This window comes from Saccopteryx leptura, chromosome 2, assembly GCF_036850995.1.
Source record: "Saccopteryx leptura isolate mSacLep1 chromosome 2, mSacLep1_pri_phased_curated, whole genome shotgun sequence".
NCBI lineage: Eukaryota > Metazoa > Chordata > Mammalia > Chiroptera > Emballonuridae > Saccopteryx > Saccopteryx leptura.
The window spans coordinates 26,292,569-26,315,547 of NC_089504.1; the positions used below are offsets into that span (position 1 = coordinate 26,292,569).

The 22,979-nt window shown below is 44.5% G+C and overlaps 1 pseudogene; it reads right to left on the reverse strand.

Moving 5' to 3' along the window:
* Positions 1–291: 291 nt before the first annotated feature.
* On the reverse strand, positions 292–450 carry LOC136396381 (U4 spliceosomal RNA; annotated as a pseudogene).
* Positions 451–22,979: the final 22,529 nt, after the last annotated feature.

Consider the following 22,979-nt stretch of genomic DNA (forward strand, 5'->3'; position numbering starts at 1 on the left):
CTGGCATGCAGGAGTCCCGGGTTTGATTCCCCAGCCAGGGCACACAGGAGAAGTGCCCATCTGCTTCTCCACTCCTCCCCCTCTCCTTCCTCTCTGTCTCTCTCTTCCCCTCCTGCAGCCAAGGCTCCATTGGAGCAAAGATGGCCCGGGCACTGAGGATGGCTCTGTGGCCTCTGCCTCAGGTGCTAGAATGGCTCTGGATGCAACAGAGCGACGCCCCAGATGGGCAGAGCATCGCCCCCTGGTGGGTGTGACGGGTGGATCCCAGTCGGGAGTCTGTCTGACTACCTCCCTGTTTCCAGCTTCGGAAAAATGCAAAATAAAAAAAAAACAAAACAAGAGAGAGAGCCCATGGAAGTCTGAAATGGACTCAATAATATAGTTTTCAATTAGCACTAATCATGCCCCAGATAAACCTCAATGGCTATGATACTGCCACTGTGCAAAGCTGGACTCAATAACATAAACTGAGATTCTACCCATCATATTCTCAAGTCATGATTCAATGGAGTTAGATAAAAATAATAAAGCTAAACAAAACTGATCACTTGGAAATTTTTTAAAATCTAAAATTATGCATGCATCAGTGAAGTAATCTAAGAACATGAACAAAATTGTTTATGACAGAAGACACAGACCACAATGGCCCTGCTTCCTTTTGTCTGACAGCACCCTGACCTGCCTTGTGGTCATCAAAGACACAACTGGCCATCATTTTGGGCGGGGCTCTCACTAGGAGAGAAGAAAAAGATACTTATCCCTCAAACCCCATTAGTTCCCTTTCCAGAGGTCCTATAGAGCAGTAAGGCAGTAAGAGTATATACCATTTGCCTGGGAGGCTCTCAGATTGGCATGGCCAAGGGAAGGTAAGGAGGGTTCTACAAGAAACAAGTCTGATTGAAACTTTGTCTTAGGGGAAGATAGAAGAGCTGTCGGAAAATTTTACATCTGACTCAATCAGTTCACTACTGTGGAAAGAAATCGGGGTTTTAGGTATCTGATAAAACTGGGTGAACTCAAGTGACATCCTAGATTTACAATGACTCTTCTAGGAAAATTTAAGCATGACCCTGGTGTCACCAAGGGTGGAGTGTGTCTAACAGTGAGCCAGTAGGTCTAGAAACAGGACCAAGAAGCATAGCATGCTGAAATCCATGAGTGGTAAGAAGTAACTTCTCTAAGTGTCACTGACAGCCTAGCTCAGAGAGCAACGCATGGGTTGTCTGCACAGAAATTACTTCCCCTTTCTCGTCCACGGGTAGTGGTCAAGTCAGTAATGGAAACAAAAAATTCTTACTTAAAATAGCTTTAATTACAATAAAAATTAACAAAGAAAGTGTGATTTAAATATATTCCTTAGTGATTTAGGAAAGACACAATAAATTTGGTACCATCTGGAATAAAGGAAAAAACAAAATAAAGAAGAAAACATAGCATCAATAAACTAAATGAAAAACTGGTATGTTTGGGTTGTCCAGAAAAACAGACCAATAGGATATATAGATATAGATAAAGATAGATAGCAATAGATATATAGATATATAAATATATAGATATATAGATATAGAATTATAGATATATAGATAAAGGGAGAGATTTCTTTTAAGGAATTTGCTTATGTGATAGTGCAGGCTCAGTGAGTCCAAGATCTACAAGTTTGGCCGTCATGCTGGAGACCCAGGGAGGAGTTGCCGTTCAAGTTCAAAGGCCATCTGCTGGCGGAATTCACTCTTGCTCAGAGAAGGTCAGTCTTTGTTTTATTAAGGCCTTCAACTAATTGGATGAGGCCAACCGTATTACAGAGTGTAACCTGCTTTACTTAAAATCTACATATTCGGCCCTGGCCGGTTGGCTCAGCGGTAGAGCATTGGTCTGGCGTGCGGGGGACCCAGATTCGATTCCCAGCCAGGGCACATAGGAGAAGCGCCCATTTGCTTCTCCACCCCCCCCCCTTCCTCTCTGTCTCTCTCTTCCCCTCCCGCAGCCAAGGCTCCATTGGAGCAAAAAATGGCCCAGGTGCTGGGGATGGCTCCTTGGCCTCTGCCCCAGGCACTGGAGTGGCTCTGGTCGCGGCAGAGCGACGCCCCGGAGGGGCAGAGCATCGCCCCCTGGTGGGCAGAGCATCGCCCCTGGTGGGCGTGCCGGGTGGATCCCAGTCGGGCGCATGCGGGAGTCTGTCTGACTGTCTCTCCCCGTTTCTAGCTTCAGAAAAATACAAAAAAAAAAGAAAAAAAAATCTACATATTCAAGTGTGAATAATGTCCAAAAAACCAACATCTTCACAGAGATAGCCAGTATATTGTTTGACCAAATATTGGAACACCAAGGCCCAGCCAAGTTGACACGTAAAATGAACCATTACAACTAGTTTATGAAACTACTTTTTCTTTCAAGCTTTGTTGTTCTCAGCGAGTGTTGACTTGACAGCCATTATTCCCTTTAATCCACCCAATGCACTTTTTAGGGGTTAGCAAACGGAGGCCGAAGTGCTGAGTCATCTCCATGCATCTACAGCTGGTGAGTGTCTGGACCATAACCTCCTGCCTCCATCCACTGCCCATCACATCCATGGTGCCAACACAGACAGAATCCAACCCAGGCTCCTGTGCTGGGCTGCTTCCCTGGGGTTGGGCTCTTCTTCAGAAATAATAATATGGTGAAACGGATACTAGTGTGAACCTCTCAACAGCAAGAATTTAGTGTCCTTGTAGGTACTTTTTTTAAAAGGTTACCTATGAGCAATGGTTTTTTTCAAGTCCTTACTTTCCTTATTAGAGAAAATATGGTCTAGCTTCAAAAGTCTTTTTAAGCATCAACTTTATGCATAGAGCTTTTATATGATTGTTTCAGTGAATATATGTTCATCATCTCTCTTATGTCCAAGAAGAAAGTGAATTCCCAGTAGCAAAGCATTGGAAACCTAGCGTAAAAGTATACATGCTATAGGATTTCATTTACATGAAATTCAAGGACAGGCAAAACTCATTATGGAAGGAAGTATGGTGGTTCCTCAAAAACTTAAGACTAGAATTACCATATGACCCAGCAATCCCTCTAGCAGGTATCTACCTCAAAAACTCAAAAACATTGGTATGTAAAGACACATGCACCCCATGTTCATTGTAAGCTTTATTCACAGTGGCCAAGATTTGGAAACAACCAAAGTGTCCTTCGATAGACAACTGGATAAAGAAGATGTGGTACATATATACAATGGAATACTACTCAGCCATAGAAAATGATAGTATATTGCCATTTATGACAACATGGATGGACCTTGAGAACATTATACTGAGTGAAATCAGTAAATCAGATAAAGATTACTATTTTACCCATAGGTGGGATATAAAATTGAGACTCATGGACATAGATAGAAGTGAAATGGTTACCTGGGGAGAGGGTGGGGGAGGAGAGAAAAAAGAGACAAATATACAGTGACAGAAATTGATTTGACTTTGGATGGTGGTCCTGTTGCCAATCAGCAGCTTAAAGGCTATAGAGATGTTCACTGAAACCTTATGTTCTCTTGTTAATGAATGTCATCCTATTAAATTTAATTTCAAAATTAAAAAAAATTTAAAAAGAATAGGCAAAACTAGTCAGAACAGTGATTGCCTTTGGTGGAAATATTGAAGGCAAAAGGGACACAGGAGGATTCTGGGTACTGGAAATGGTCATGTCGTGATAGGAGTGCCTGTTATACAGGTGTACGTGTGAGCAAGATGTCACCTGAGATCTGTGACCTTTATTGTATGTATGTTATGACTCAATTTTTAAAAATCAGTGCTATACCGGAGAAAAAGGGAAGAAGAGGGGGAAGCTTTGGGAAGTGCTTGTTTCTAGTGTGAGGCTGGGAAGTGGACCCATGAGCAAAATAAGAAGATTACCTGGTGGCCTTTTGTGGCTGAGGAAAAAAGTAGTGAAGAAACATGGGAAGCAATACCACAGGAGGAGGGCCTTCTTCCATTTGCAGAGCAAAGCCCTATTCCAGGTTGGGATGGAAGCAGGAAATGAAGTGAGGAAATTTAGAAACCATAAGGTGCATTTTACTTTAAAGCATGATTTCCAAAAACCTGGAGCCATCATGTGTGGATGAGTAAGTAGATCAAGTCTCCTGTGGGATTCCCAAGGAAATGGAATCTGTAATGGTGGGCGGGCCAAAACAGTTAGCTAACTTTTTCATAGAAATTCTAATACGGTAAAATGTCCTGTGTGAATAGGTCATATCCTTGACCTCACAGTCATTTCCAGAATAGATATGGACTGATATTTATATCCAGGAATAAAAGAACCAAACTATCCTCTTCCTGGCCCCTGGCCTTTGGGTCCCTGAGATGGTTCTAGGACCAAGGAAATGTTGCTGCACGCATGTATTTCTAGGTGGTTTCTTTTATTATTATTATTATTATTATTATTATTATTTATTTTTACAGAGAGAGGGATAGATAGGGACACACAGACAAGAATGGAGAGAGATGAGAAGCATCAATCATCAGTTTTTTATTGTGGCACTTTAGTTGTTCATTGATGGCTTTCTCATATGTGCCTTGACCATGAGGCTACAGCAGACCGAGTAACCCCTTGCTCAAGCCAGCGACCTTGGGTCCAAGCTGGTGAGCTTTTTTGCTCAAACCAGATGAGCCCACGCTCAGGCTGGCGACCTCGGGGTCTTGAACCTAGGTCCTCCGCATCCCAGTCTAATACTCTATCCACTGCACCACCACCTGGTCAGACTCTAGGTGGTTTCTAAGAACTGCTTGGGTTTTGATGAAAAGAGAATTCTCCCAAGTAGAATCGTCTTGGATTCTCCAGTTCCATGCCCTAATTATTACAGGGACTAGAGGCTGTAGTCACTCTGCCCGCCATATGCTGGGTTTGACTCATCATAAGCAGAGGGAGCTGACCTGGGCCAGCATGGCCCATGGCCCGCAACTGCCTTTGACCGGGCTCTGCTGCCGGAACGAGTGTGGAGGGGCTAGCCATGGCCCCTGAGGACTCTGGGAGGGAGCAATTCTGACTAAGAATGACACACAGTTACTGGAGAAGTGTGCTCTGGGCCATTGGGGCCACAAAGCTTGTGGAGCTAACAGGAACTTCACTGGGCTTATTATGAGCAATGCTTGTGGGGTTGGGTCCATCCCAGTCACACATTCCACTGTGCCAAACCTTCCTGGTGAGGTCAAGAATGTGCTAACCTCCACGCATTCTCCAACCATCCCACCAGCTTAGGACAATGACCACATCTCCAAAATCCAAGACATATGAATGTAGGAGGAACATAGCAACCTGTGCAAAGTTAACCTAGCAATCTTTCTCTTCCAGAATGTTCTCTGTCCCTTTCCTACCTTGTCACTCCTCGCCTCTACTAGCTCATCTTTTCTCTTTCTCTCTCCTGTGTGTTCAGTTATAACACTTACTTCCCCTCCTCTAAACTAGCTAAAGCTTGACATTTTAGCTGACTATTCCTTTCAATTATGGAGACTAATTTCAAGGAAAAAAAACTAAGAAAAATCCTTGAGATCATAAACATTGGAACAGGGGAACTGGACACTCAAGCCATCACGTGATGAGATGGGCAGCCTAGCATCATTTCAGTTCAACAGAAACAAAAATGGATGCAGCACTGGTAATAACCAACATTTATTGAACATTCCCTTTGTGTCAAGTTATGTATCAGCCCATTTAATGCTCTTAAAACCTTATGAGGAGGGCCCTGTTGGCCCCATAATAGAGAAGAGGACACTGAGGCTTAGAAAGTTCAATAACATGACAGGACTGACCAGCTAGTTTGTGGGGAGGCTGTCTAATCCCAGAGCACTAACTTACACTCCCAAGCCCTCCATCCATGTTATCTCCCTCTATCATCACAACTAACTCGCAAAGTAGGTTGTATTGTGCCTGTTTCATAGATGATGAAACCAATTCAGAAATTTTGAGTAACTTATCTAATGTCACACAGCTAATCAACAACAGAAAAACAATGAACCTAAGCTCGTCCATCTCCAGAATGTATAGTCTTTTCACAAAGCCATGGGTCACCTGGTCTAGAACTAAGGAGTTCTTAATGTACTAAAAGTGTTAGGGCCACAAAGAGCTATGATAAGTGTCTTTAGAAAGACAAGGTGTGAGGGAAGAAAGACCACCTCTGGTTGATGGGCAACAAAAGACACCCTGGGGAAGGTAGCACCAACATAGTTGAGGTGGATTGAAATCCATGGCCCACCAACTGCTCCACATCTCCTGGTGACAAGATTGCCTTACTCCCCTTCAGCCTGACTTGCTAGGTGGGGGTCCTAATTCTAATTTTTCTTGGTCCAGCCCTTTCTCCTGCTAGAAATCTTTGGTGGAAGAATAACCAAATAGAAAAAGCAGAAGGAATGAATATGGAATGGGAATAGTTTCCTATGAATATTAAACAATGGTTTCTAGACCACAAAAAGCAAAAAAAAAAAAAAAAAAAAAAAAAAAAGATTAGTAATAAAATTACCACTTTGAGCAGTGATGGCATCTTTCACCAACTGCCTACTGCCGAAGAATCAGCCTCATCCTCAGGAACGAGATTGCCTCTGCTGTCCTGATTCCTATCTTAAAATGGGGAAGTGGCTTCCAGGGATGCTAACGTGGGTTTTGCAAATGGGTCACTAAGTCATGTAGAGAAGATGTGGGAAGGACTCCCAGGATCCTCTCCCCCTGAGCTTATTTTCTTGTCCCCCCAAAATAGCATATCTGTGTTGAGTGGCTGCTTTGGACCAGGGATTGTGCTGGGGCGGGGAGATGTGATGGCCTCAGTGAAAATGAGGCCAAGGTGCTGTTATACCACATCGAGCCTCCAAAGCTCTGCTCACAGTGAGGTCCTCCTGTCTCTTGCACAATGCGAAGGTTACATAACTTGCATTTGAGCAACCTAGAATCTTGCTTCAAATCAAAGGTTTCATAACTGCATAGTTGATATCCAGCCTCCTGCATTACACTAGGGGATAATTGTCAGAGGCTGGAGAAGAAACCAGGTCAACTCCAAGTATTTGAGACAATAACATACTTCTTAAGAACTCCCTGTTTGAAGACATGGTGGAGTGGAGAGAGAGGGAGACCAGAACATCTTCACAAAGGGATTCTTAAGCTAGGTTTTAAAAAATGAATAAGAAATGTACAGGCAGATAGAGGAGGAGTGGTCCCCCAAGCAGAGTGAAAGCATGTGCAAAGGCACAGGGGTATGAAACTATATGATGAATCCATGGACCTATACTAATGTGGCATAACTAAGCTCTAGTGAGTTCTGTTCTATTGTTCTCATACTGGGGAATTTCTGCAAGCCTACTTTTAAAACTCTGGAACTTCAGAGTTACTCTCCAAGAGTCTATTTGCATGAGCATTCCATGACCTCTTAGAGAACAAGGTGAAGCCAACCCTTCAGACTGACTCAAGCCTCCAGGACTATTGGGATTAAAATGCTAGTTTGTGGAGCTCAGGAAGATTCCCGAGCATTGCAGCGGTTTCTCAGGCCAGCCTGGAACTCCCATTGGATTAGAAGAGTCAAAAGAAACCTCAGATTAGCATGCAGGCTGATTACTGGTGTGGGGTGTTTCTGAAGTTGACCTACAATTGTGTTGTATGAGTGTTCCCCTCTCCACCTCTCAAATGGAGAGGGACCGAGTCAGCTCGAGAAAGGAGACCATGTGGGAGCCACAGAAGATGAGAAGCCCGCCGAGAGTGCTCTTGAGAATTTGGGAAGGCCACTCTCAGGCCTTCTCTCCGTGCCATTGTCTTTGTTGCTATTATTCAGAAGAAAGTCACGGTCCTTGGGTCTGCTCCTAATTAAGTCGGAGACTATTTACAAACCCTCCCATTGATGGGACGTCATCTGAAGCCTATAAATGTGTTCATGTCTCTGCTACAATCCCTCAGCCCAACACAACAACCCCAAAGGAACCACATGGGGGCCGTTGTCATAGCCAGTAGAGTGGGGGGGGGGGGGGGCAAGGAGGTCTATCATGCCCCGAGCGCCACTCACAGAGGGGCACCAAACGCTTTCCAAGACAAACAAGAAAAGCATAGTAGAAGCGTAGTTAGGGGGAAGGGGCACCAATAAAGTGCCGTGCCCCGGGTGCCACTTATGTTCACTACGCCACTGGGTATAGCTGGTGTTTATTCCTTAATAATGATGCAATAATTCAATAATAACTAACGTGCATATCGCTTTGCCCTTCAACAAACCCTCTTCATGTATAAATTTTCTTTGTTACATATAGCTCCAACTTTGGGTAGGAATTACTAAAAATAGCTCCATTTTACAAATGAGAACATTGAGCCTCAGCAAGATGATAGAAATTGCTTTATGTTATATAGACAGTAAGGGACAAGGCAAAGATTCCAGGGCCAGCTCTCTATGGCTCCAAAGAGCATCAGCTTTTCAACATGTTTTTTCTATTAAAGCCTTTGGGGGCTCCATACACTAATACCCTTCAGTCCTAGGCCTAGTGCTACTAAATGACCCGTCATCAGACTGTCCTCCTACTTGAGTTCAACTGCTCGTCTTGATGTGGGAGAAAAAGACAGTGACATTGTGTACTCAGTGATCCAGAGCCAAGCCACATGACACTAGAGACCCCTGGGCTGGGTACTTGCAGCAGCCTCCCTCAAATGCCCCGTCTCTGAGTTTCTCTTGTTCACCGCTCCATCCCCCAAACAGCGCCTGCTGCTTGGAAGACATTCCATGCGTATTCACTGAAGTGGGATGAAGCACCTTTATCTTCATCTTTTAAAGAAGGTAAAAGTGAACCAGCAAACTAGACAGCGCACTTGAGATGACAGAGCCCATGAGAGACAGAGGAGAGGCTCAGACACAGGCCACGGACCCCACTCTGCCCTCTGCCGGAAACCAACACTGCCGGGCGGCCTTTATAGCTACCAACTTTATCTTTCTCGGCACTAAAGAAAGTTGATGAAATTGCCCCGCATGGAAGTCAAAGGTGCGTGTGTGCGCGCGCGCATGCGCCCACGGATCTGCTCTCTTACATGTTTGGCGTGTGATGGGCAGGCTTCGTAAAGGATATAGGAGTGCTGTCTAACCTTCATTCACTTAATAGTCAGGAGACTACACTTCTGAGACTCCGTGGCCAGGAACCTTCCTAGGAGCCTGATCATTTTGCACCTTTTCTTGGAGCCAGGTCTAGATAATTCTGCACCTTTCCTGCTCCCCAGGATATTTACCTTAGAGTCAACGAAGACTGCCTTCCTTATGCTGCCAAGGTAGGGCCTTTTCCTACAAACTAGATGGTCCTTAACTGCCGAGCGAAGTTAAGATCTCAGTGTATTTAAGACCCAGCTTGCTAGGATTGTCAAGTGAAAAATACAGGTTTTCTCGTGGCGATGGGCCTTTCGTCCTTGGGGGTAAGAGTTGTGTGTGTGGGGGGGTGCCCTCTCCATCTCGGAGGCAGCAGACATCTATGATTAACGATACACAAGTGCCAGTTTGATGAGAAAAGCTGTACTTAGCCTTGACTCCTGTGCTCCATAGCAGGAGTCTGGGGGTGCAGCTTTTGAGGATTTTTTTTTTAATGGAAGCTTTTGTTCGCATCAGCTATCTAATTAACTTAGGTTTTAAAACTACTGAGGTGCTGTGTCTTCGAGAAAGATGGTTATCAAAATAGTTTCATCTTGCGTAATTACCCTAAACCTCCTACGGAAGAAAGAAGAAGAAAAAAATGTTTCCGTTTTCAAGAAAAGCCAGTGTATTGGATAACATGGAAGCGTTTTGTTGTGGGATCCCTGTCTATGCAGTTGAGGCTAGATCAACGTACTAACCAGCATAATTATCATATCCAGAGTTTGTCTCGGGAAATGCCTTCCAGAACAAGGAAAACACAGCGTCTGTGCCCACAAGGATGACTTGGCTCCCCCCGAGGATGAAAGGCTCCAGCTGCTCTGCAGTTATAATCAAACTGGCTCTCCCCCAGCCTCCTCGGGCTCATCCATCACGCAGTAATAACAGAGTTGCCGGCTGCTCATCTCCAAAATGGTGTTTAGGACATCAAATGCTTCAACTACCACCTATGCGCATGAACTCCCCCGTATGTCCTCAGCTCAGGTCTTCCTCTTCCTCTCCCCTGGACTCTAAATCACACTGCCTATGGGACAGTTGGACTTCTTACCAGACTCTCCAAAAGCCGTATCTCCAAAACCAGACATATCATCTTCCTGTCTTTACCTGTCACATACAAAGAAGGCCCTTGCTCAGATTCCCTGCCATACCCGCCCCTCTATCCTGACAGCCCCTCGCTACCCTTATCTCGAGGGTTCACATTATTATTTTGTAGTAGATTTTATATTTTGGAACAGCTTTAGATTTCCAGCGAAATTGAGAAATTAGCACAGAGAGCTCCCATATACCCCATAGTCATTTTCCTATTGTTAACATCTGATATTAGTATGGTATATCTGCTGCGATCAATAAACCAGCCATGGCACGTTACTGTTCACTGAAGTCCATACGCAGTTCGGACGTCCTTAGGTTTCGCCTCATGTCCGTGGTCTGTTCTAGGGTCCCGTCCAGGGCGCCACATTACATTTAGCCATTGTGTGTCTTCAGCCTCCTCTCGGTTGTGACAATCTCTCAGGGTTTTCTTGCTTTTGATGACCTTGATAGTTTAGAGGCGCACTGGTCAGATATCTTGTAGAACAGGGGTCCCCAAACTACGGCCGCGGGCCGCATGCGGCCCCCTGAGGCCATTTATCCGGCCCCCACCGCACTTCCGGAAGGGGCACCTCTCTCATTGGTGGTCAGTGAGAGGAGCATAGTTCCCATTGAAATACTGGTCAGTTTGTTGATTTAAATTTACTTGTTCTTTATTTTAAATATTGTATTTGTTCCCGTTTTTTTTTTGTTTGTTTGTTTGTTTGTTTTTTTACTTTAATGTATGTGCAGTGTGCATAGGGATTTGTTCATAGTTTTTTTTATAATCCGGCCCTCCAATGGTCTGAGTGACAGTGAACTGGCCCCCTGTGTAAAAAGTTTGGGGACCCCTGTTTTAGAATCTCTTTCTACTGAAATTTACTGCTGTTTCCTTGGAGGAAGACGGTAGGAGTGCGGTGCTGATGTTGTTTTGAAGGCCTTGCTTGGAAGTCGCAGAGGTTTGGTCATTCTGTTCATTTGACAGAGGAAAGGCTGATTGTAATTCTGCTATTGCATTTATTACCCCAAATCATAACTTTTTATTTTCCTCTTCCCTCCTAGACTGTGGACTCTGTGAGGGTAGAGACTGTCCCTGACTCATCGCTGTAGCTCCACAATCTAGCCCTGGCCATGAAACCAAGTCAGGCCTTGCTGCATATTTGATACATTGGTTCATTTCCTCATCTATGAAGTGGGATGATAGACCTTACTTCTAGAAAATTTTTTTTGATAATTAAATTAAAATGCTTCACACAGAGCTTGGCACCCAGAATAGTAAATCTATTAGTTGTCACCATTATTAGGATCTACTTATTATACAAATAATACCAGAGATCCAACTCACTTTGATCCACTCCATGTCTAAATTCAATGGAAACAAGAAGGGTCAAGCTCCGCTTTGCACTTTATGTATTTCTCTTCTGTAAGTTCATGTTGCATTTAGTTCACTCTGACAGCACTGCTTTGAAAGGACTCCTTCGCAATGGTCCAGGTCCAACAGAAACATAAGGCATGGCTCCTACTCTCAGGACCTTATAAATCGACTCTCAGATAATAATACAGGGCAGCATTTGATGAGGAGCCAAGCAGAGGCAATGTGGGTGTGGGAAGTTCTAAGAAGGGGCTGTGCCCGTGTGGGCTGTATTGTTGCTAAGGCTTGAGATGTAGGCATTGAAGGATGGGTTCGATTTGGATGATCCAGGGAAAGGTTGGAAAATCATAAGCAAGGATCTGGAAAGAATGAGTATATAGAAGTCAGTGCCTGAACGGAGTCCAACCTGCCTGGCTGTAGGATTCATGCAGATAAGAGTAGGAGGTGGCTTTGAACGTAACAGCAGACAGAGCGAGGCAACAGGATGGGGGTGGCTTGAAAGCTGGCCTGAAGAGTCATGGAGAGCGACGTATATTTTTGAGCAAGGGAGTAACTGGATAAAAAGGGGATGTTCACGAGGTAGCTATGCTTGCAGTAGGCATGGCTAACTGGAGAGGGAAAGACTAGTGGTAGAAAGATTAGCATGCTAGTTTATTTATTCTTTTATCTATCCATTGTTCATACATCTACTTAAATATTTGTGGAGCTCCTATAAGACTCTGGACATATTGAGACATATAAACCTGGGTCCCCACCCTCAGGGGCTCAAGGACTAGAGGGAGAAACATTAAAAGAATTTCTGCTAGACTAGACTATATTAAAACCAAAGAGAAAAGAATAAAATAATCTGTGGGAGGTAGAGAGACAGAAAGATAATAAATATATTAGGTATCTATCTATTATAAAAATAAAGGAAAGAAGTCATGGTTCAAGAAGTAGATGGAGAACCCAGGAGGAGAGAGGTATAAGAAGGGGGTAATCAATAACATCAAATACAACTGGTACGAGATAGAAAACCTGTCCAGAAATAATAACACCTAACAACAACAATAATGGCACTTTTAAACAATTACTATGTCCCAGACCCTGATATCATTCTAAGGCAGTTAATGTTTTCTCATTTTTCTTTGTGCCTAACATAACATAGATGCATAGTATTCTCCATAAATGACTCATGTTATGAGCCAAACTTGAGCACTGTTAGAAATCTGGGTGTTTGGATAATACAGCTGGGGCTGGAATGTTAGAAATGGGGTTTCTAGGTTGGTAGAGTAGTAGTTTCTTTCCTCACGTTAAATCATTGGTCCGTCCTAGCCAATAAAATCCTGTTTGATAAGATGCCTTCCCTTTGTCCTGTATGAGAATGCACTTCTTACTTGTGTGGGGTTGGGTGGGACCCAGAATGTTCTTCAATCCAACGTCTCTGGCAAATAGAGTTTCTGAGCAATAGCTTGACCTTTGGGAGATTGGTCATTCTTTTCCTAAAGCATTGATGGGCTAAAGGATATTACAGGGGAGGACGTGTTCTGAGCAGGGGCTGGATTCAGGCAGGAAAGTTGCGAGGGCTGGGTGGAGGTGGATTGGACTTCCAAGTAAAGTTGCCAGTGAATTTGTTCTTTTCCCCATGGCATCTCAGAATGGCTTTATATCCATCCAAAGACTGGACACAGTTTAGGAAAACAGGAGGAGATTTCTGCTGAGTGACTTTCAGTTTGGGGAACCAAGACCCTCTCAGAATGCAAGAGGGAATATCGTATTAGGAAGGCTGCCATTGGTGTACCTTCAGTTCAGGCCGGGACTCACTAACTTGCTCTGTAGACAGCATGCAATGGCTTTCATATATATGTACATATGTATATGAACTGCCTACCCAACAAGTGTCTCCATAAGAGCTTTCAGACATACAGTGGGGTAGATTATAAAGTTATAGGATCCCACTGAAAAAACAAACAAACAAATAAGAACTTTTTTATTTAAAACTCAAATTTTTAAAGGGGTAGCGGAATTCTAGTACTAAAATAAATCTTAGTAAACAATTCTTTAGGCCAGCAACCCTATGCCCTGCTTATCGGGTCTACTCTAATATAAAACAGGATTCTAACTTCCTCTAAGTCACAGACTTAGCTTTAAACTTTTCACATCTGGAACGCATGGAGCATGGCATAGGGAATTATTTGGGTGGGAGTTTTCCAACATGGTCACTGATGTAGGGGATCCTGAATTCAAATCTGGTTCTGTCCACTCTCGAGTTCTTCCTACCTACCTGGTAGCCTTCTAATAAGCTGACATTGACCTCATTTTCAATGAAAGATCACAGGCCAAATCAGGGTTCTTCAGAAAGTGTGACCCCAGTCTGGAAGAAAGAAGTGGGACAGCAACTATGGAAATCAAGGGCTAGGTGATAAGCATCGACACCAGTGGTAGCTTCGTTAGGATGAAGGAGAAGACTAGCCACTTCAAGTTGCTTTCCTTGTACTTTCAAAAGCTTTGGCTCTTTACCTCGAGTTTCCTATAGGTACCTCCTCTTGTACGTGATGTTTTGAAATCGCATGTCTCCCCAGGGTATGATTGTTTTAAATTTTGCTTGTCAGCTATGTAGCAGGACATGAGTTCTATAGAAAAGTCGGTCAGGGCCACACCTGTAGGGATAGTATGAGCAAGCTCACCCTCCACCTGTGATGCATTTTTGCTGGTTTTGCCTTCTAAACATCTTCAGGTTTATACACTCTTCCCATCTTCACCACTGCTACTTTAGACCTGAACAATGGCAAGAACTCAACTGATCACTCCCCTTCTATTTCTGCCACTCACCTTCTCCCAACCCACCTTCCCCACAACTTCCTCGCTCATAACATGCTTCTCTTTTACTTACAAATCTTCAACAGCTTCCAATTTATCTTGGGGTAAAACTAAACTTCTTACCGAGGTCTGCAGGACCCGGTCTGCCTCTGCTGCAGACTCAGCCTGCGCCTCCTCAGGACCCGGTCTGCCTCTGCTGCAGACTCAGCCCATGCCTCCTCTGGCTGTGCTTTCTAGGCTCTGGGCCTGCTGGTTTCTACCCAATGCTCCATGCTCCCTTCTCCCCAGAAGCCTTCAAATACTTCGGTCCTTCCCGGGGCAGCGCTTTTCGCATCCCAATTCACCCACCTAACTCATTCTTTGGGTCTCAGTTCATTGTCATCGCCCCTGGAGCCTTCCTCCTCCTTCCTGCCCCCTCTTCCTCCCCACTACACCAGTTCCTCCTGTGATGTACTCTCATAAGCTCCCTGCACTGACCACAATTTGCAGTTGTAGATCCCAGGGTGATTTCCTGTCTCACCCACCAGAGTGTGACCTACTTCAGGTAGAAACCATGTCTAGTCTCTTCACCACCACCTTATTGCCAGCACCTGACCACAGACCCTGGGACGTAGTGGAAACAGTGACAATGGCGTGGCTACTGCTGCTGATGCTGCTGGTGTTCATGGCTAGTGTTAAGGAGTGCCTAGCACATGCATGCCACTCTTGCTTCTGCGTGCTTTAGTGCATTCATTCTTTTAAACCTTGAAAACCTGATGAATGGGGAGGCACTCCGCTTATGAATGAATGTACCTCATTCTTCTGAGCCTCAATTTTCCTTAGTAACAACATGGAGAAGGTCATATGTGAGCAAATCACAACCACATTTGAAGTACTATATGTCTTCTCCACTTGCAAATGAAAGACTAGAACATTGTCAAAACTTTCTGTGGGTTTTACAAATATGTGTGCTTTTGCATATACCCACTTTCTTATCCTAAAACAGCATTTCTCAGTCTCTGAAAAAAAAACTATTGCCACCCCCTACCACACACACACACAAAAAGAAAAGACATACATTAAGTGTAAATTATTTCTAATAGAGAAATTAATAAGATTCCTTTGGGTAGGGTTGAATTCTGGATGGCCATAAACCTTTGTAATAGCTATTTTTTTCCCATATCCAAAAGGAAACTTGTATCCCTTTGATAATAACCTCACTGCTTCTCCTTTTGAGAAAACACTCTGAAAGAAAAAAAGAAAGTGAGAGAAAGAGAAAAGAAGGAAGGGGAGGAGGGAGAGAGGCAGAGTGGATTGAGGAAGTCATAGAGACCCCATGGTGGGAGGGAGGTTGAAGAAGCAGATGAAACCAAGTGGAAATAAGGCTAATCTCTGGTCTTCCAGGTGTTAAATAGAAAAAAAAAAAAAAAAAAATATATATATATATATATATATATATATATATATATATATATATAATTTCTCTAAAACTAGCAGGTGATACTGAGAACAAATCACCCTCAGCCTCCCCTCCTTTAAACTCCCAGATGTTGTCCTGAGATGTTCTACCCTGAGAGCCATGGGGATGCAGGTAAGCCTGTGTGAGATGCTCAGAGGAGGAGGGGCAGGAAAGCTGGCACAGGACAGCAGATGAGGGACTTGCCCGGGCACAGCTGGCCCCATCAGGCCTTGACTGCAGAGAACAGCTCACCCAGAAATGCTCGTGGAATTCTTTGTATTTAGGATTTCTGTCCTTTGCAGAATTCATTGAGACTAGTTTAATAGAGAAAACTTGAGAGGCAGAAATAGCTCTATTTAAGAAAATAATTAAAAATTTAAAAACCAAAAATCTTTTCTATTGATTTTTAGTACAATGGGAGAAGGCAGCAGTTATTGTTCTTCCTGAGGGCGAGAGGTTGTCTGTAAAAGTCCACTGGTGCTGTTATTTCCTCCTCCAATCATTTCCACACATCAGTTTGAGGGAAAGAGAATGGTAATTCCCATTCTGTCTTATCTAAATGCCCAAAGAACTCATCACCTCCCCCAGTCATAGGGATGACAAAACGATAGTTAGCCACCGAACACATTAACACATTCTCACGTGACCTCAGCATGTTTTTAAAACCTGTTGTGAAAGAGCAGAGACTGGCAGACAGGACAAAAATGCATCGACATCACTTCTGTGCTGAGCTGAGGTGTGGCTTCTACCAACAAGACAACAGCCTTTTCCTAGCAGGGCCCAGAGCCACAACAGTGCCCAGGAGGCTCTGTCCCCAAACCCTAGCACCTGCTGGCTGTAGTCAGAGGGGAGAGCAACAGAGCTGAGGGCCAGGGAGACTTTGCTGACCTCCCTGGTCACTGGAGAAATGGCCTGTAGATGCTTTAGGCAAACACGCTTGACTTCCCCCAACCAACTGCCCTTCCTCTCTCTCCACGAGTAGCATCAGGCTGGTCTTGCTCACCTGCAGGGGGCGAGGCCTCTGCATCTCCTGCCTAAACCACTACAGGACCTTCCTAAATAGTCTCTCTACTACTTTGTCCCTTTCACCAGTCCACCTGGACTTTAACCGCATGGCATTTCCAAAGCAAGCTTAGAATGTGTCATTCACTAGCTTCAAAATCCCCATCTGTTCCCTGCTGCCAAGACTGTGAAAGGCATTCTTCTGAACCTGCAGGGGCAGACACCTCTCCTCCTGGCCCCTGAATTTCCCTCTGGTCTTACTTCCATTCCTTCCCCACTACTCACACGTGCCGGACACACAGAATTCCACAGAGTTCCGAGACAATTAGGCCCTTTCAGAACTCAATGGTTTTGCGTACGCTGTTCTCTCTACTTCCAAGCATGTAAGATGTCTGTCTCCCTTGGAGAAACCCTCTCTCAGCCTTCAAGATCCAAACTCAAATGTCATTTCTTCAGTTAAGTCTTCGCTGAATCTCCTTTGCCACCAAGGATGGAGGGAAGAATCCCCTATGTCCCTGTGTCACTCTCCACACACCTCCATGAGAGAGACAGTATAGCATAGTAACTAAGGAGACTCATTTCATAGATAAACACGGTTCACATCCCAGCTCTGTAAATTCTAGTTTTCTGAGATTGGACAAATGAGCTCATCTATGTCCCAGTATTCTCAACTAAGAAACTAGAGGCATAACAGTAAATACTGCATAGGATTTACTATGTGACGTCAAGCACCTGAAGCCCTCAGAAAAGTGTACCATGCATAGTAAGTGTGAGCTGTTATTATTATGTCCATTAAAATTTTAATACCGTCATCATCTGTATAGGTATCTCACTCCTTGTCTAGAGAAGAGGGTGGGGACTGTCTTATTCATGCTTATAGTCCTGGTGTCTAACAGTTCCACATAATAGGCCCTCAATAAATGTTTATTGAATAAGTTGATTATTTTCTAGGCAGTAAATGATCCCCATGACTCCAGAGATGATATCTCTAGGAACTTGATTTCTTCCTCTTGCTCCATGGAAAGATGTTACGTAAATCCATAAAATGCCCTGTCCTGTACAGTGATGCTTGAATTCCATTTCCTGAGTCCCTCCCTGAAGGAGGAATCTGGCATCCTGGTCAGGGCTGTAGGTCCAGCAGGGCTGTGTGTCCCTGGACAAGTCACACTTTCATTTATGTGCCAGGCCATATTTTGGTGGCTGGGGTAAAAAGCATTGCCCTTGTGACAGGCAGGGTTGTTATTCTCATGGGCCCAGATTGAAGGGAGATAGTGCATTAAACAACAAATAAGAGAGAAAAAAAAGTAATGTTGGATGATTATAAGTGCTATGATTGATGTGAAACAAAGAAAAACATGTTCAAGAGTGCCTGGGAAGGTACATGTGAAAAGTAAGTCAAGGAAGTCTCCTGCAAAAGCTAACAATAACATTTAGGCTTGGATTTGGGACCCAGAGAGGGCAGCTACTACAAGGGTACCACGTGAGCTTGGAGTGCTCCAGGGATCAGAAGAAAGTCTGTGCCTGGAACTTGGGAAATGAGGGTAAGAGCCAGACCATCTGAGGTCACTGAGGAAGACAGGGGCCCTACAGATCAAGACAAGGAATGTGTATTTTATACTAAGCACACTACATGGAATGTTTTGAGTAGGAAAGGAATAGAGTTGCTATAGAGAAAATCAATTAGGAGGAAAACGGAGGCAAGAGTCCAGTTAAGAAGCTATCCCATTAATGAAGGTGAGAAATGAATAGCTAAGTTCCAATGATGTCTGAGGAGAAGGGCTTAATGAACCAGAGTCCCAATTCTGATCAATTAAATGCAGAGGTGAGAGAGAAAAAGCAAGAATGTTTCCTAAGTTTTGCCCGTCGTGTCTGAGACAATCCTATCGGCAACACATTCCACACCCAGGAATACCACTTCAGTCCGGATACCAGGTGGCAATGGATGGGCACAGTTATTGAATGGGGAAAGCTGGGCAAGGCGTAGACTGGAGGTAGGAGATTCAAGACTTCTGTCTTCAAAATGTTAAGCTTGAGATGCCTAAAAAATATCCAAGTAGAGAAGACAGGAAGTTAAATATAAAAGTCTCAAATTCAGTGGGAGAGGTCAGGACTGTAGATACGCAAGTGAGAATCATTGGCATTTAGCTAGCATTTAAAGCAATAGGAGCAGGCGTGATCAGCTGTGGAGAGCCTAGGGTTGAAGAGGTAGAATCCCAGAGCAGAACCCTGGGAAGAGCAGCTTTGGAGATGGAGTAGCAGAGACAAGCGAAAGAGACCAAGAGGAAGTAGCCAATGTTGACAGATGAGCTCTACAAGAGTATGTTGTCATGGAAGCCAAGAGAAGAAAGTGTTTCAAAACAGAGGGAGTGGCAATCTAGGTCAAATGCTGCCAAGAGGTCAAGGGCTGAATTTGGCAACATGGAAGTTTTTGGCGACTTTGAAGGGATCAGTTTCACTTTTTATCTCTTGAGTCTAGTTTGCCTATCTTAAAAAAAGAAAAAGTTTTAAGTATTTTTTTAATGAAAGTACTCTTTTTAAAAAATAAATCATTAAAAGAATCTCAAGATAGCCCTAGCCGGATAGCTTGGTTGGTTAGAACATCGTCCTGAAACGCAGAGGTTCCCGGTTCAATCCCCGGTCAGAGCACATACAGGAACAGATTAATGTTCCTGTCTCTCTCTCTTTCTCTCTCTCTCTCTCTCTCTATCTCTCTCTCTCTCTCTCTCTCTCTCTCCCCCTCTTACTCTCTGTTTAAAATCAATAAAATAAACATTTTTTTCATATCTCAAGAAAAAAAAATCAGAATTGTAGTTGAAGCAAGGACTTCAAGAACTTGCCTGACCAGATGGTGGCGCAGTGGCTAGAAAATTGGCCTGGGACTCTGAGGACCCAGGTTAGAGACCCTGACTGAGGTTGCTGGCTTGAGCGCGGGCTCATCCAGTTGAGAGTGGGTTCACTGGCTTGAGTGTGGGATCATATACATGACCCCATGGTCGCTCGCTGGAGCAAGGGGTCATTGGCTCGGCTGGAGCACCCCAGTCAAGGCACATATGAGAAAGCAATTAGTGAACAACTAAGGTGCCACAACAGAGTAGATGTTTCTCATCTCTCTCCCTTCCTATCTGTCTGTTCCTGTCTCTTCCCCTGTCCTCCAACCCTCTTTTTCTCTGTCTCACTAAGAAAAAAGAACTTAGGAAGAACTTATATAGTCCCATCTCCTTGCCCTTGTAGTTGACTTAAAGGCACCTTTGGAAAACACTAGGGCTCCTTGGAGAGAAGACCCGAAATTACTGAGCTGTAAGGTCTGTAAAAGACTGTCCGGCCAAGAGAATCAAAGTGGGAAGGAGTGGGTAGCTCTCAGTCTGGTGCGCAGCAGGCTGCACACTGGCTAGAAACATCCTCACGTGTGTCGCGAGGAACACAGCGTTACAGGCGGGGATGCTCGGGAGCTCCCGTAATCACAGTTTCTGCTGGTTTCAGTACCGTCTCCTTCCAGGGCAGGCCAAGGGCGCGCCCATTCAACTGGTTTGCCCGGGTCCCGCGGAACTGCCACGCCTCCAGAAAGCATCCAAAGCCTTTCCTTTGTTGCAAAATGATTCAGTGTTGTTTCCATAAAACATGGGGACCCGAGCCTGTGTTCACACATGCAACCTGTGTGTACTGGAAGATTTGAAGGGAGACGTCGTTTAAGGGAACGAGCTGCCAGAATAAATTCCTGGTTGTCTCAGAGGAACGGCCAAGCATCACATCATTTGCATAGATAGTCCCTGTTCTCTCCAAAGGGAGCTAGAGCTCCGTGGCTCTGTTGGAACGAACCACAAAAGGAGTGTTTAAGTGTGGCTGGTGGGAGAAGAGGGGTCAAAGGTAATGCAGAGGGTCTTGAGGAAGTACCCGATAACCTGACAAAAGGGGATAAAATTCTTAAGTCACGGCGGGGGGAGGGGGGGGTGGGGGTGACACTTTGTGTCAGTTACTCTGTTCGGCCCGGGCAAAGGTGAGACAGATGCAAAAAGATAAGTTCATCAGGACATCCCTTTGCTTATCTGAACTGAGTCATCTTCCTTCAATTAGTTCTAAGACAGTTGACAATCAGGCCGTTTGTTAGAATTTCAGGGTTTTCCGGTGGAGCGCATTCTTTCCAACGACCAGACAGCGAGCGTGAGAGCACCTGTATCCCCGTGGGGTGACAACAACCACCCCTGACATTTCTCTGCACAGGCACTGGACAGTTGACAACACTTTTCTTAAGCATTAAGAGGTGGAACATTCCTTTCACTTTTGTTTTGTCTAGCCTTTCTATTTTCCTATCTTTGTTGCTGTTGCTGCTGCTGTTGTTAGGCTGTTGACTGCTACTCTGTTTGCCTTTTAGAGTTGTTTCATTGTTGCTCTTTATTTCTCAGATGTATGTAGCCTGCCTCAGAAACCAAGGCCTGACCTAAGAAAGGATCACTGTGGGGCAGGTGCACATGTGGCTTTTCCAGGACTCTCCGCAAAATTGCTGATGTCCATTGGCCACTGGCTAACGTTCGCTGTAAAGAACATCCCGGGCAGTCAGGGAAGCTCTGGATAGGAGATGAGGCAAAGGCATGCAAATCATTTGATCCAGACAGCTAAAGTCCAGGAATCTATACTGGGAGAGAGCCTTGGAGTATTATCAGCTGTCCAACCTCCTCGCATCATCATTCACCCAGAGGAGTCCACACCTCAGGCTAGATCAGGGGTCTCAAACTCGCGGCCCGCGGGCCGCATGCGGCTCACCCACCAATTTTGTGCGGCCCGCAGACTGGCCCGCAGATTAATCCACGAAGTTTGATTAGTCTGAGGGCTGCACAAAATTGGTGGGCGGGCCGCACGGCCGCGAGTTTGAGACCTCTGGGCTAGATCATGTCCCAGGCTGCCACATCTACCTGGCCACATCCCCAGAGCAAGGGAAGCCAGGTGCTCGGGTCTGGGAAGGAGGGAAATCCTACTGTACCCTCCTGGGGGCCAGAGGGGTGAGCAGAAGTGACAGGGCTTATAAGTGTGATTTATTTACTCACTTTACCTTTTCCTTGAGCTCACAGACCTCTCATATGTGAAATACTTTCTTTCTAACTTATACTTAATAGTTCCAGAAATATTATTATCTCACTACCATCCTACAGGGATCTCTATATTAATATTCTCATTCTATAGAGGTGACACAGAGACATGAAGTTATGTGAGCCAGGTCACAGAGCACTTAACAGAACCTGCCTATTTACCTGTTTGTAAATCCTGCTGTCCAACTGCTCCACTGTCTGGGTCATACACAAAGCAGGGGCAGGGCTGTGGTTTGAACCCAGGTCTTTTCCGAAAAGACTAAATCAGTCCCCTGACATCCTTTGCCATGTGTTTAGATCTTGGGTTCCTGCCTGGAGTTTTGATGTTTCAGCATCCCTTCCCCCCCCCCCCCCCATTTCTTTCATCTCTTAAAGATTCTGTTGTGAAGATATTACTCTTGGAAAGTACCTTGTTTGGCAAGTTCCCATGGGCACTGGGGACTCAGCCTGAAGGGAAGCATTAGGAAAATATTTTTGATGACTCTGGAATAGATGGAAAGTATACCATTCTGGCTGGATTCCACCCAGAAAACCCATCCCAAGTGTTGTGGCAGCCGGGGAGGTATAGAGATCTTCTGAAATGGGAGGTGAAATGCCATGCGTTCATTTTAGGTTATCTCTAGCCACTTGTAGTCCAAGAGGAATGGACCACAGATCCTAATGCAACTATGATAGAGATCACGCCTAGATTTTCATCTTAATCCTTGGAGTTGAGCAAACATCAAAAAGCTCAGCAGGTTGGTTCAGATCATTATGATAATGATTAATAACAGGCTTGTTTACAGTTGTTCTGTCTCCATAGTTTGTCATGGCCTCTATGCAGGAGACTCTGTTGTGTAAAGATAACAACATTGAGAACTGAATGAGTTTCCCCAAATGCATTCATTTCTTCCTAAACTTTGACCCCAACTCTCATCCTGAACACTCCTGTGATGAAACTTTCTTTTACTCCACTGGTTGGGAAGCTATTTTGTCTATGTCAATGGATACAAGGAGAATATTTTGTAGACTACTGGATGGTATAAATTTCTAATACAGCATACACATTGTATCAACACTATCTGTATCTGCTCTTCCTCTACATTCACAAAATGCAGGAGATGAGACCACATATGA